This window comes from Camellia sinensis, chromosome 4, assembly GCF_055761805.1.
Source record: "Camellia sinensis isolate YWXY chromosome 4, ASM5576180v1, whole genome shotgun sequence".
NCBI classification, from domain to species: Eukaryota; Viridiplantae; Streptophyta; class Magnoliopsida; order Ericales; family Theaceae; genus Camellia; species Camellia sinensis.
In genome coordinates, this window is record NC_138964.1 from 53,123,999 (window position 1) to 53,136,815 (window position 12,817).

The following is a 12,817-nucleotide window of genomic DNA, read 5'->3' on the forward strand; positions in this document are numbered from 1 at the left end:
CCTGATTTCCATTTCAACATGTTGAGCCTGATCCATGTTTGTTGGGCTTCTTTTTTTAGAATTTCTTTGTATTAATTATGCATTGTATTTAATATTCAAACACACAAATGTGTCAAAAAAAAAAAAAAAAAAAGCCATACAAATAATTCTACACAAAAACACATTTTAACTTGTTGTAAGCATCATATGCAACTTCATCTTCTACAAATTTAAAACAAAAACAAACTGAAAACCAGTTAGATCAAAATGAAAGACACCTAATTGCAAACTAGAACACCACTAAGGTATGTTTGAGAACCTACTTAAATTAGTCAAAATAAGTTACTAAAAATAGTCAGAAAAAAAAACACATAAAGGTTCCTTCCCATTCTCTTTTGGTAAAAAATCAAAAATCATTCCTAAACATTTCAATTTTTTTTCACCTCGTATTATAGCAAGAAAACTAAAAGCATCACTTCCCAGACAAAGCCTAAGAAAACAACTAGCGGAATGGCTTCTGTGGCGTCTCCCATATATCAAACACATTCTGCTCCTAGTGAAGAGCAAAAAGCCTATCACCACCAACCGAAAAATCACAGATTCAACCTCCATTGCTTTTGCCAAGCCTGGATGTCAGTACCCAATGTGGACCACAATACGCCCAAATACTATGATTCATAGACAAGAAGAGCTGCCCATTATGAAATGCCAATTTTGGGTAACATGGTTCCTTCATCTTGAACTCCACTGTGGAGTTGTTTAAGCACCACCTCACACTCATGTCAATACTCCTCAAATCCAAGAACCCAAAATCCCCACATTCATTCACTAGGCATATAGAATTAGTCTCCTCCATAGCTATGGCATCTTTAAACTGCCACTGGGTTGTCGGATAATCATCTTCATTGTCTTCATTGTTTGGCCAATGAGACCAGACCTGGATTTTTTAACTCTAAAATCTAACAAATTAATGAAAGAGGAGCTCTACTTCCTAGGTGACAGACTAGCAACCATAAAACAATTGGTACCATGTAACCATTGCAGCCTGTTTGCTTCACCAAGTGACCACCCATATTGGTCATCGTAGACTCAGTCTACTTGCCAGTTAATTGATCCCAAAAACCAATCCCATACTCATTGTTGTTCTCACCTTTACAACTAGAAAAAATCTTGTAGTCTGAGTTAAAACTTAAAGCACCAGTAGTGTATCTCTTCACTTGATGATCCTCATTAGTGACCTGAAACTTGTGCCTGAGCGCCCTTGTTGTTCTCACCTTTACAATGATGGTCTCTGAATCAACCCAACCGACGTTGTAAACTCTCTGGTAATCGAGATTGATTGGTGGGTGTCCTTCAAGCATCCAATCATTGACGTGTACTATACTATCATGCAGTACACATCAGCCACCGTCAGGACTGCTGCGGATGGCGGTGCCATCACCGGGTGCTTGGCCCGTCACGAAGTGTGAAAATCAGAGTCTGTTGCCATCGAATTGGTCGCATTTGGCAGAGCGGACGTTGTCACGGAGGCTGTAGAACAAGGCTTCTTTGTCACACCCCAAACTTGCCCCTAAAAGTTTGGGCATGACCAACCTGATAACGGTCTCAAAACTTGATAAATGTACATTATGGGGCTTGAACGGAAGCCATTATTGTCATGACCCGAACCCGCCCCCGTGGGTTAAGGACATAACCGGCCAGTAATCATGAGATTACCTACGGCCTCAAACCAAACCAAATGTATTTTAACAGAGTTAATAGGGGCCAAACGGAAGCAATTCAAAACTTTGTCCATAGAGCTGTGCTTACATGGCATCAAAACAAACCATACATATATATATTAATAACTCACAACTGAAATACAGTGCTGTAAAATTCTGTTCAGACAGGATCATTCAAAACTAAGTCAACCCATGGAACTATATACAGACACATACAAAACTTCGCCAACATGACAAAATATAAATACATAACAAAAGGGCGAAGATGGGTCTCGTGCGTGAGACATGAGGGCTGACTTTCCAAAACCTATGTTGATCTGCTTAGGCTTTACTGGGGCTCGGTCTGGACCTCTCTTGGCTCACCTACAAACACATGAATGAGCGTGAGCGAAAGCCCAGTGAATAATACCAAGTAAGGGAAATGCATTGATACATTAAACAACAGACGACCTTGGGCCCCATTTCATTCATGTCAACTGGCCTTTGGCCTTTTCAAACTTTCATATCAAATTGGCTCTTAGGCCTGTATATCAGACTGGCTCTTAGGCCTTTATATCAGACTGGCTCCTAGGCCCTTCAAACTTTCAGATCAAACTGGCTCATAGGTCTTTCAAACTTTCATATCAAACTGTCATATAGGCCTTTCAGACGTTCAGATCAAACTGGCTTATAGGCCTTTCAAACTTTCATATCAAACTGGCGCATAGGCCTTTCAGACTTTCAGATCAAACTATGTCCACTATTCAAATTAATGAACCTTACAAAACTTACATAGAAGTAGCAATTGGACAATAACATATGTTAGATATTACTCACAGTGATCGGTTGATTGGTTCGTCCTGGAACTCGACCCTACTCATGCCACGAACATAGAATGGTCACTAACAATTCAATCCGTTCAAAATTCACATTTTCCTCTTTAGGCTTCATTCTTATCTCTTTAATTGAATTACAATTCTCAACGTATGCCTAAGAGTGTTTAGAAGTGAAAGGGAATGGAAAACAGAACACATAATGTATTTTCAAAATTTTAGAAAACAGGGTCCCCGCTCGAGCGGACCCTTAAGGCCTGCAAAAGTACTGGATGCATCAAAATTACGCTCGATCGCGAACTCTGGCGCTCGAGCGGAAGGCCTCTCTACATTGCTCCACACTCGAGCGTGAACTCTACCGCTCGAGCAGACACCATGTCTGCAAAAAGTGCTGGGAGCACGAAATTCACGCTTGAGCGGCGATTTCCCCGCTCGAGCGGTAATTAAACTTTTTGGAAATTCCAGATCTGTTCTTGGAGTTCAAATTCGATGTTCAAAGGTCTCAATTCATGATTTTTGGCTCAAACTTCATATATTTGTGTAGTAACATGGTACCAACACCAAATTACATCACAATGGAGCTCAATTTCACAATTTAATCACATGCATGACTCAAACTAACTCAAACTCAACACCAACATGCTCAAATTCAAACAATCAAGCCTTACACCCCCATTATTTGTACATGCATGTGGGAGATGCTCATCATTCACAACTTAATTGGTGAAGAGGTGATCAAAACATGAGTTTCATTTAAAATTGCACATGGATTATACATTTTTATGCTCAGACATGCAATTTCAAAGTACTTCCTCACATGCATGTGCATATAGACTACCAAATCAACAAAACCAACTTGATTTCATCATGAACAATTTATTTTATGTTCCTTATCAACATTCAACTTGAATTCACAAAGATTACAAGCTAAGATGCACAAATTTACTCACCTAGGAGCCTTAGTCCTCCCAAATTAAGGTTAATTCTTGAGTTAGAATTCAAAGCTCCCAAGCCTCAAGAGCAAACTTTGATTCTCCTACACTTTCCCTCTCTCTAGTTCGGTTCTCTCTATCTCTTGGAGTCAAAACCAGCCACAATGAGAATGAAAGAGGGATTTGAGTGTGTAGTGCCTTTTCCCATAAATTCCCACTAGCCATAATTTAATAATAAGAATAATTGGGCACTAATTCACCAATTTAATCGACTTAATCTTGTCCGAATCAACTTTTCAATTAAATTTCACCGTAGGCTCTAAAAATTATGCCAATCACAATGGCGCAATCAATTTCGGGTTCAGTGGCCAATGAGGCCTTCAATTTAATTTCCAAAGCAGATAGTCAAACAGATATTCCTACGGTGAACAGATAGAAATTCAAAACCACATATTTTCACACAATGTCACATAAAATTATATTAAACACATAATCATACTCAAACTATGGACCAATTAGCATACTACGGGACAGGCTTATCACAATTATTAACTTAAAATAATATCCATTGAGCTTAAGCCTATATGCCAGGATCGTAAAACATTCGTCATATAGTTCAACGCAAAACGAGCATACACATAGGAGGTAGTTATACACATACAAATATACAACCCCATCCCCGCGACTGGGATACAACAAAAGCATTGATAGAGAAGGATGTATGCAACTAATAACATTTGACAAAAGGATGGTGGCCAAAGCTGTGGGTTATGGAAAGAACTCCACAAAAATGCATAGGCTTCATCAAACTGCTTGGACCCGGTGGAATTGACAAACTACAAGCGGCTAACGCTGGACTACAACTGACCTCCGGGTTGATTATCTACAAAGACAGACACAATACGGAGTGAGCAAGGCTCAGTAAATAATAGTACGTAGCGAAATCTAATGAATAAATTTGAATTACAACGTATAAGTGCAGGGGTCACATGTTTGATATTGTTCTATACATATTTCTAAAACGGCCTTGGGCCCAATGTTTACACAGAATGGTCTCAGGCTCAATATCATGCAGAACGGCCTCAGGCCCAACATATCATACAGAACGGCCTCGGGCCCACATATCAACGGCTGTCTGAACATTGGAGGGTAAGTGGTACATCAACATGTAGATCACCTCCCTCAGCCATATGCCATGAATCATATTTAATTCAAATCACATTACGGTCGGTGAGACATCGGCATGCCTTCACCTTCCTCTTTTTTAGATTTGTTGACACTCGGTGGCTTATGACTGAACGGCCTCGGGCCCATCTTTAGCAAAGTAGAATAATCCCAGGTCCATAAGGATATCAATGTTCAATAATGTACATAAGTTTTCCAGTTGTTCTTCACAAGCCAACATAGTTAACGTACAAATAGCAGAACGTTAATAATAACCATTAACGGTAATGAAACATGTTACTACACAGTGCTGTGGCAGAGCGTTAGTCCCCTCCTGTATGTGACCTACACACACACATAGCTTATAAATTAGTCATTTCCTCTTTTTAATCAATAGTCGGTTCGTTCACATCCATCAAATTACAAGCATTTTAAATACTTGAAATATACATTTTAGCAATCTCAGAGGGTTAAACAAAGAAAACGGAGCACGCAAAAATTTTCCACATGGGCCGCACGTGCGGGAAGACGGGCCGCACGTGCGCCCCGCATGTGCTTTTATTTCAGTAACCAAACTTCTAATTCCCCTGTTTTCCGCACCTGTGGCAATGAACCCCGCACATGTGGTCGGAACCCTTGTTTTGCACACTTCGAATCAAAGCAAGTTTTCTACTAGGTAAACACATTTTAAGGCACAAAATAGGGGAAAATAATTCCATATTATGGCTCAACATCACAATAACATAAATCATGAGTCCAATTAGGTTGACATCAACTTCAAATTCGCATACACAACTCAAGTCCTTTCAATTTGTATTTATATTTGCTATATCAACAATATGTTTGTATATCTATATGAATCCAACATGAAAAATCAAAGAATAGGATGTAATTCTTCCATACAACCCCAATTAATTCCAAGATAACCAAATGATAAGAGTTTCTGTCCAATTAAGCACGTATCACACACATCTTCAATTACAAACCCTAGCTTGCATGAATAAGAAACAAATCCTTCTTGATGTCCAAGTGAGGGTTATTTTAGATGGATTGAACCTACCTTGAGCTTAAATCTCCACAACTCTTCTCAATTTGTCAATCTTCCCTTGTTGAATTTCTTCTCCCCGAGTTCTTCTTCTCTACACTTCCTCCTCCTCTCAAGAGATATTTTCTTATGTTAGACCAAGTGGCTAAGTGAGGAACTTATGAGGGTTTTATAAAACTTGACCAAAATTAATCAATTTAATCATTCCGAATCGAATTTTCACAAAAACTCATATTATAATTTAAAAAACGTGTTGATCACAACTATAAGGTCAATTTCAGATTATTAAGCTTCTAAGGCTGTCAATTACTGATCCAAACATCGCAATTATAACAGATATTTTTCATGATTGATAGATATAAATCCATAACCGTGTAATTCACACAATTAAGCTTAATTTCTCATGAAATTTCATATTAACCAGATAAATGCACATAATAAGAGACCAAAAGCATACCAGAAAACATATAGGAGAGTCGAGATATTACATTCTCAGTGAATGAGTTTTTCAGGGATGTTGGAGGAGATATAGAGCTCCCTTGTTCTGAGGAGGTCAAGGAGAACTGCGAAAGAATCTGGGTTCTGATCGATGAAATAATTGCCATCATCATCAGCATAATTATAGGTTTAGAGGTTCCAATTATTGTCGAACATTTTCCGCAGAAGGAAGTGTGGCCGGCATTGGCGAGGGTGGAGGTGGTGGTTTCGAATATTTTTCCACCAATGTTGAATTTTACAAGTATGTTATTGTGAATTGCCATTGTTGAAACAACAAAAAAAATTGGGTAGACCCCGATGGGAATTCACATACTTCATTAAATTTATTTTTTGGTTTGTCCTATCGAATTCTTGTATCAAGCTTCAACACTTAGCTCCCATATGGGATTCTAAATTATACTGACTGTTTCAAACACTTCATCTGTGTTTCCTTATACTCTTTCCCACCAAAAGCCTTGACAATTATTGGGGGATCATTACCCCATACTATACATTGACAAGTTATGGCATAAATTGAATTTCTTCTTGATTTCGGTAAAATAAAATAAAAATAAAAGGGTAAATTAGAAAATAAAATTAGCAATGTGGAGGAAAAACAGAGGTTGATTTTGGTTTAGTTTTGGAATTGTGATTCTCTTTTTGGAGTTGTGATTTGAGTGTGGAATTGTGAGTTAAGTTTTGAGTAATTGAAAATTTGTTTGGTTATGAGTTTTGAAAAAAAAAATTGAAAAGTGTTTTGAATTTTTTTTTTTGAATTTTGAATTTTAAAAAGAGCTGATTGGGTTTACCCGATCGTCTGCCCTGACATCCAGTCGATTGTCTGACTAGTTGACCGGAATAGTACAAATTTTATTTTATTTTTATTTTTTTGGCAATTGCAACCTGTTATTTGAAATATATATATATATATATATATATATATATGTATTTGTTTTAGATAGTTTTTAAATATAGAAATCGATTTTTTTAGGTTTTTTATAACAAGAATTTAACAATCTCATCACTAACCATCTTCAACACTATATCATCAAAAGAGTTTTGAGTTTTGAGTTATGTGTTTAGTTATGAGTTTTGAAATTAATTTTTGAATTGAATTTTGAGTAATTTTAAGTTATATATTTGGTTATGAATTTTGAAAAGTGATTTGAAAAGTTTGCCTTTGGAATCATGATTCCAAAGGCAAACCAAACGCAGCCAAAGTGTTTTTCCGAAATGGCTCAGAAATCAAGTTGCTCGAAATTGAGTTTTAGGCATACCAAGAGGAAGGTCTTGACTAGAGGAGTCCAAAATAGAAAAATGAGCCCAAATGAGGACTGGGGTGGAGCTTATGCGCCCTTTGAAATTAGTGAGTGAGGACCACTCTCGGACACGTAGCACACGCTCGTCTAGAGATTGAAGATGAACAATTTTCACCAAAGCCGAGATGTTTAAATATTATTTCAGGGATAATAAATACAAGGTGTACCTTTGGCTGAGTGGATGAGGTGTTATATTTGGTCAAGAGTTCAAAATCCCCCCCGTTGTGCCCTAAAAATTAATATTTTTTAGTGGAATATTACGTAGTGGTGCCGTTAAAATTAATATTTTTGAGTGGAGGATGACGCAGTGGTGGTGTCAGTGTTAACCCAGGTAGATGGTGGCTGACGGATGTATGGAATATTCCTTTGGTGTAATCAAAATATTCCCTGAGATTTTGGAAATTGCAGAGACTCCCAAATTTTTAGAAAATTGTTGTGTGACCCAACTTTCGAGAAGTTTTTCAGTGAGGGCCCCAGAAGTCCAGCGAAGGTTGGTCCTAGCTAAACGAACCATTCCAGACGCAACCACGAGGTCAGAATTGAGAGATTTTGAAGGGTTTTTTTGAAGATTTTCAAAACATGGGAGTTTGTCATCTTGAATAGCCGGAGGAAAGTTATCGAATGTTATGGAATGCTGCAAATTCATTAAAGAGGTTAGAATAAGTAGATTATAATCGGATTAGACAACTAGATGTAGATCAAGAGATAGATCATTGAAGATTAGGCTTGATCAAGTGACGGGTCGAGGGAGATCATGATTGGTCATAGGTGATTAGAGGATTGTAGATGATTATCTCAGGAGTCGATCGGAAGATTTAGTTCAATTAGAGAGGAAGTCCACTTCATCGACAAATAGATGATTTGGCAACCAGTATAGGCTCAAGGAAATGTTGTGACAGTTGGAGATATTGTCAAACAGAATATGAGTAGTACTGGTAGTATGTAGATGTGTAGAACAATAGTTGCAGAGGAGCATACTAAATGCAGGAGCATAAATGCAGATGTGCAGCAGTGTAATAGTACGCTAGAGTGTCGTACATAGCCGCGAGAAGAGTATGCAACAACGAGTTGTTGAAAGTTCACTGATAAAAACTCTGAGCAAAGAAGACAGAGGAAGTTGACCAAGCAAAGTGCATTGCTTGGAACACGAAGGGTGTTTTATTTTGTTCAAGTGTTAGCTGTGCAAGGTGATACATGGCAATGGGCATCCTAGGCAAGGGGTGCAGGGCATCCAATTAGGGAGTGCCAGATATCTTGGTTACGCAAGTTCAAGCATAATAGGTGAAACCATCCAAGAAAATGAAGTGTGCAAGAGATTTGTAGGAGATATGAGCAAAGGCTCTCTCTAAAAGAGAATTAGTGAGTGGTGTGAGTTGAATTGAGGATGTAAGATTCCCTCCTCCTCTTGTATCTATGTATTTTCTATAGTGTATTATCTCTACCTGTAGGGGATGCAGGTGTCTTAGTAAGGAGATGCAAACTATACTGGATTTTGGGCGTGATAGGATTGGCAATAGTTTTTGATGCGGCTCACCTTACATGGGTTGAGGGAGTGATTTGTTGGATATCACCCAATGTGAGGAGTGATCTTCTTTCTCTTCTACTCTTGTAAAACCTAGTTGGAGCTTGGATGAAGAAGTTTGTAATGACAGCACCAAATTCGGTAAAGTACGAAGCACACGAGTATTTGTTAGAGGCATTAGATTTGGTATAACAAATTTGGAGTGATTTGCGAGATAGTGTCAGCTTGCATTCTTCTTCTTTGGTGTATAAATAGAGAAGTTGATTTCAATTGTTGCATTGCATTGAATCTCATCTTCATTATTTCTGGGCGGTATGCTCGTTTGTATTCTCAACTGTTGCATCGTATCATTTCTCATGTCGTATTTAGCCCCTGAACTACGCTAGTTTGATTCATTGCAAAGGGATACATAGGCAACTTTCGAGTTCAACCAATTTAATTTTATGTCTTGATTGTTTACCCAAGTCTTACGGCCTTGTCAAAATGGGTCGTCTTTGGGCTTTAACATTCACTCATGTCATTTCATGACTTCGAGCTTTGTCAAAGAGGGGCAACTGTAGACACCCAATTTTTAACTGCCCACAAGACTTGGGCACCTCAAGTTGATCACTCGATGATGAAAATTACGCTGTATAAATGTTCGATTTCCTTAGCAGGAAGCCTCGGTTTTGAGTCTCAGAAGCCTAAAACCTTGCACCGCCTTTGAGCCAAAACTCAATTTTTCTAAGCTTGACCACCCAAAAGCCTTTTGGCTAAAAGGTGGCCGACTAGCCAGAAATTAGTGGCCGACCGTCCCCCATCTAGCCGGTCGGCTAGGTTTCTCGGCTGGCAGATATTTTGCTGCTAACTGTCCCCCCATGTTCATGCACTGCACCAGCTGGCTCAATACAAATATTTCTGAGATAGAAACCAGTTCTTTTATATATAATTGACCTTCCCTTATGTTTTTAGGTTAGAAAAAATTCCAAAAGCTCAAATTTTTGAAAATATCTCTCTCTCTCTCTATATATATATATATATCTTGGAACCGATATACACCTTACCTATACTCCCTAAATCAATTTTCTGAGGGCTCCTTGCTGAGGTTCTTGAGCTTAAATTTTAGCACTTGAGGGTGAGAATTTGTTGGTTTGTGAATCAAAGAGATGCCACTCTTTAAGAGACCAGAAGCTGAGGAAACAACGGAAGTATTTTCTGCAGACCGAACAGTTCTGGTAGTAAAACAAAGGCGTTTCCGGGAGGACGTTCTCATTTTCACACGTGGTTCCTTAACCCCCGCTCGAGTTTAATTAATTTACATTAGCTCTTAGATTAATTGGTATATTGTAATTAATTAGTTTTCAAATTGTAATAACTAGTTATTTAGCTAAGTAATTTTGCATTGTAGCTAATTAGTTAGTTTAATCCTAATTTGTAATAATTAGTTAGTTTGATTAGGACATTCAATCAGACCCTCTTGCATGAGGGCAAAAATTGTAATATTGTATATGTCTTCCAACTTCCATTATTTCTCCCTTTTATTTACTCGCTTATAATGGTAGCATCATATCTTTAATTTCATATCATTACCATGTGTAGATATCCATTTTTGCATGCATAAGGTTTGGTTCATCATTCTAACAAACATTGTCATTTATTACTTCAATGAATATGTGCGCTACCGCATACTATCAAATTGATTCAAATGACATGGTAAAAACCGAATCTATTAGTTGCATGTTGTATGCGTTGCATTAGTCATGTTTGTATTGATTAGGATCTTGCTTTTTTTCTAACTATTCCCTTTTTTGGCTTGCCTCGGTTAAGTACTAGGTGAGCATTTTCGCTTTAGCATATTGCATGCATGTGATTGTTTCCATATCAAACATGATTACCATGAGACTAAGTGCTTAATTGATATACCTATTTGAATGCCTGTGGATGAAGGCTAATTGTTTAAATTTAGATGATTTGATTAATTTAAATATGAGATCACTTTTTTAAGTGACACATATTCAAAACACTTTTTCAAACAAACATGAAATCAAAGCGTTCCAAATTTTGCAAATTAGTCTATACTTGTGTGCATCACCTAGTAAGATCATAATAATTGGAACAAGAGCATATAATATAAATAAAAATCACATCATGATTAGTAGAGGCCGATCTTTGATTGAGTGAGTGGGGTGCATAATTTCATGACCTTTCCCTCTCATACCTAAGTTCTCGAGTCAAGACACTTCGGTGATGACGGATAAGTGGCCTTTCACACGAGTCATGGGTTTCCTAAGTTTCCCAAAAATATTTAGGTGGCGACTCTATAATCTGGCAAAGAGGTCCATTTTTCGCATTTTTTGATTCAAAATCGATTTTCCAAAAGATTTCCTGAATTTGGACTCATTTGTGTTTATCTATTTCACATTGTACTTGTGAAATCAAATTCAGAACCACAGGAGTTTGAACCGTAGGGCTATCATATCCGAGGAGACTAAAACCCTTCGAGGAGCACGAAAAGCAAGTTACAGTTTGATATGAATTTGAATTATGAGTCATTTTCACTTTGAAAATCTAAATCATGTTTTGAATTATATTGGACTTCATTCATAACCTCTTTATTTTGGTATTACTTATTGGGCTTTAGCTCACCCCTTTCCTTTATATATATGTAGGTGAGCGCATAGATGGCCAAGCTTAGAGTTGCTTTTAGGAGTCCACCTTTTTGAGAAGCCATTTATGAAGTGCCTCCGTCATGGGGCGTTGTTTGAACTCGAGTGGAGTCAAGCTTTGTTGAACCCTTTTTGTCTAAGTCTTTGTTTTGTAAGATAATGGTTGTATGAATGTATGTATGTAAATTGAAGTTTAAGTTTTTGTTAATATTATGGGTTTTTGAATGTAATAGCGATATATATTCTAAAGTTTTTCATGTAAGCATAGCTCAATGGACTTGTCTTTTATTTGTCATTTGCTTCTGGTAAGCCCCGTTAATTATTAATTAATTTGTATTTGTCTTTCAGGCCATAGGTAATCTACGATTACTGGCTGATCATGACCTACACCTCTAGAAGCGAGTTCGAGTCATGACACTAGCCTACCAGTAAATGTTGGTTTCTCAAATAGATATTTAATGGGATCTAGTCTTGAAACTAGAATTACTGAGTGAGCTAGCAGGTAGTGCCTCAACTTCTTGGTGGCCCATGCTAAAGGCTAGACAAGCCTTTTCTAAGGAAGTGTATCGGGTCTCGTACTCGAACATCTTATTACTCAAGTAATAAATGGCCTTTTTCACGTTTGCTTCTGACTCTTGTGCTATCATACATCCCATAGTTGTTTTTATTATTGACAAGTATAAGATCAATGGTTTCCCTAGCTCTGGTGGTGAAAGAACAGGTGGATTTTGAAGGTATTGCTTGATCCACTCCAAAGTGAACTGGCATCGATTATCCCAATAGAAATTCTTTTCTTTCTTCAAGAGACCGAATACAGGTTCACAAGTCAATGTTAAATTGGAGATAAATCGACTTATGAATTGCACTTTTCCTAGGAAGTCGTGCACATCTTTTTCAGTCTTTGGTGGTTTCATCTCCAAAATGGCCTTGATTTTTGACAGATCCACCTCAATACCTCGCTGCATGATAAAAACCCCAACATTTTGCCTGTAGTTACCCTAAAGGTGCACTTCAATGGATTCAATCTTAGCTTGTATTTCCTGATCCTCTCAAAGAACATTTTTAATGCTATGTAATGTCCTTTTCGCTCCTTAGACTTGACAACCATGTTGTCCACGTATACCTCGACTTCCTTGTAGATCATGTGATGTAGTAGTGTGGTCGCCGCTCTCTGATATGTAGCCCCAGCATTCTTTAGCCT

General features: G+C 37.8%; 1 pseudogene; it reads right to left on the bottom strand.

The window, feature by feature from the left end:
- Positions 1 to 481: 481 nt before the first annotated feature.
- Positions 482 to 6,414, bottom strand: LOC114259501 (BTB/POZ domain-containing protein At2g24240 pseudogene; annotated as a pseudogene).
- Between the last annotated feature and the right edge of the window lie 6,403 nt (positions 6,415 to 12,817).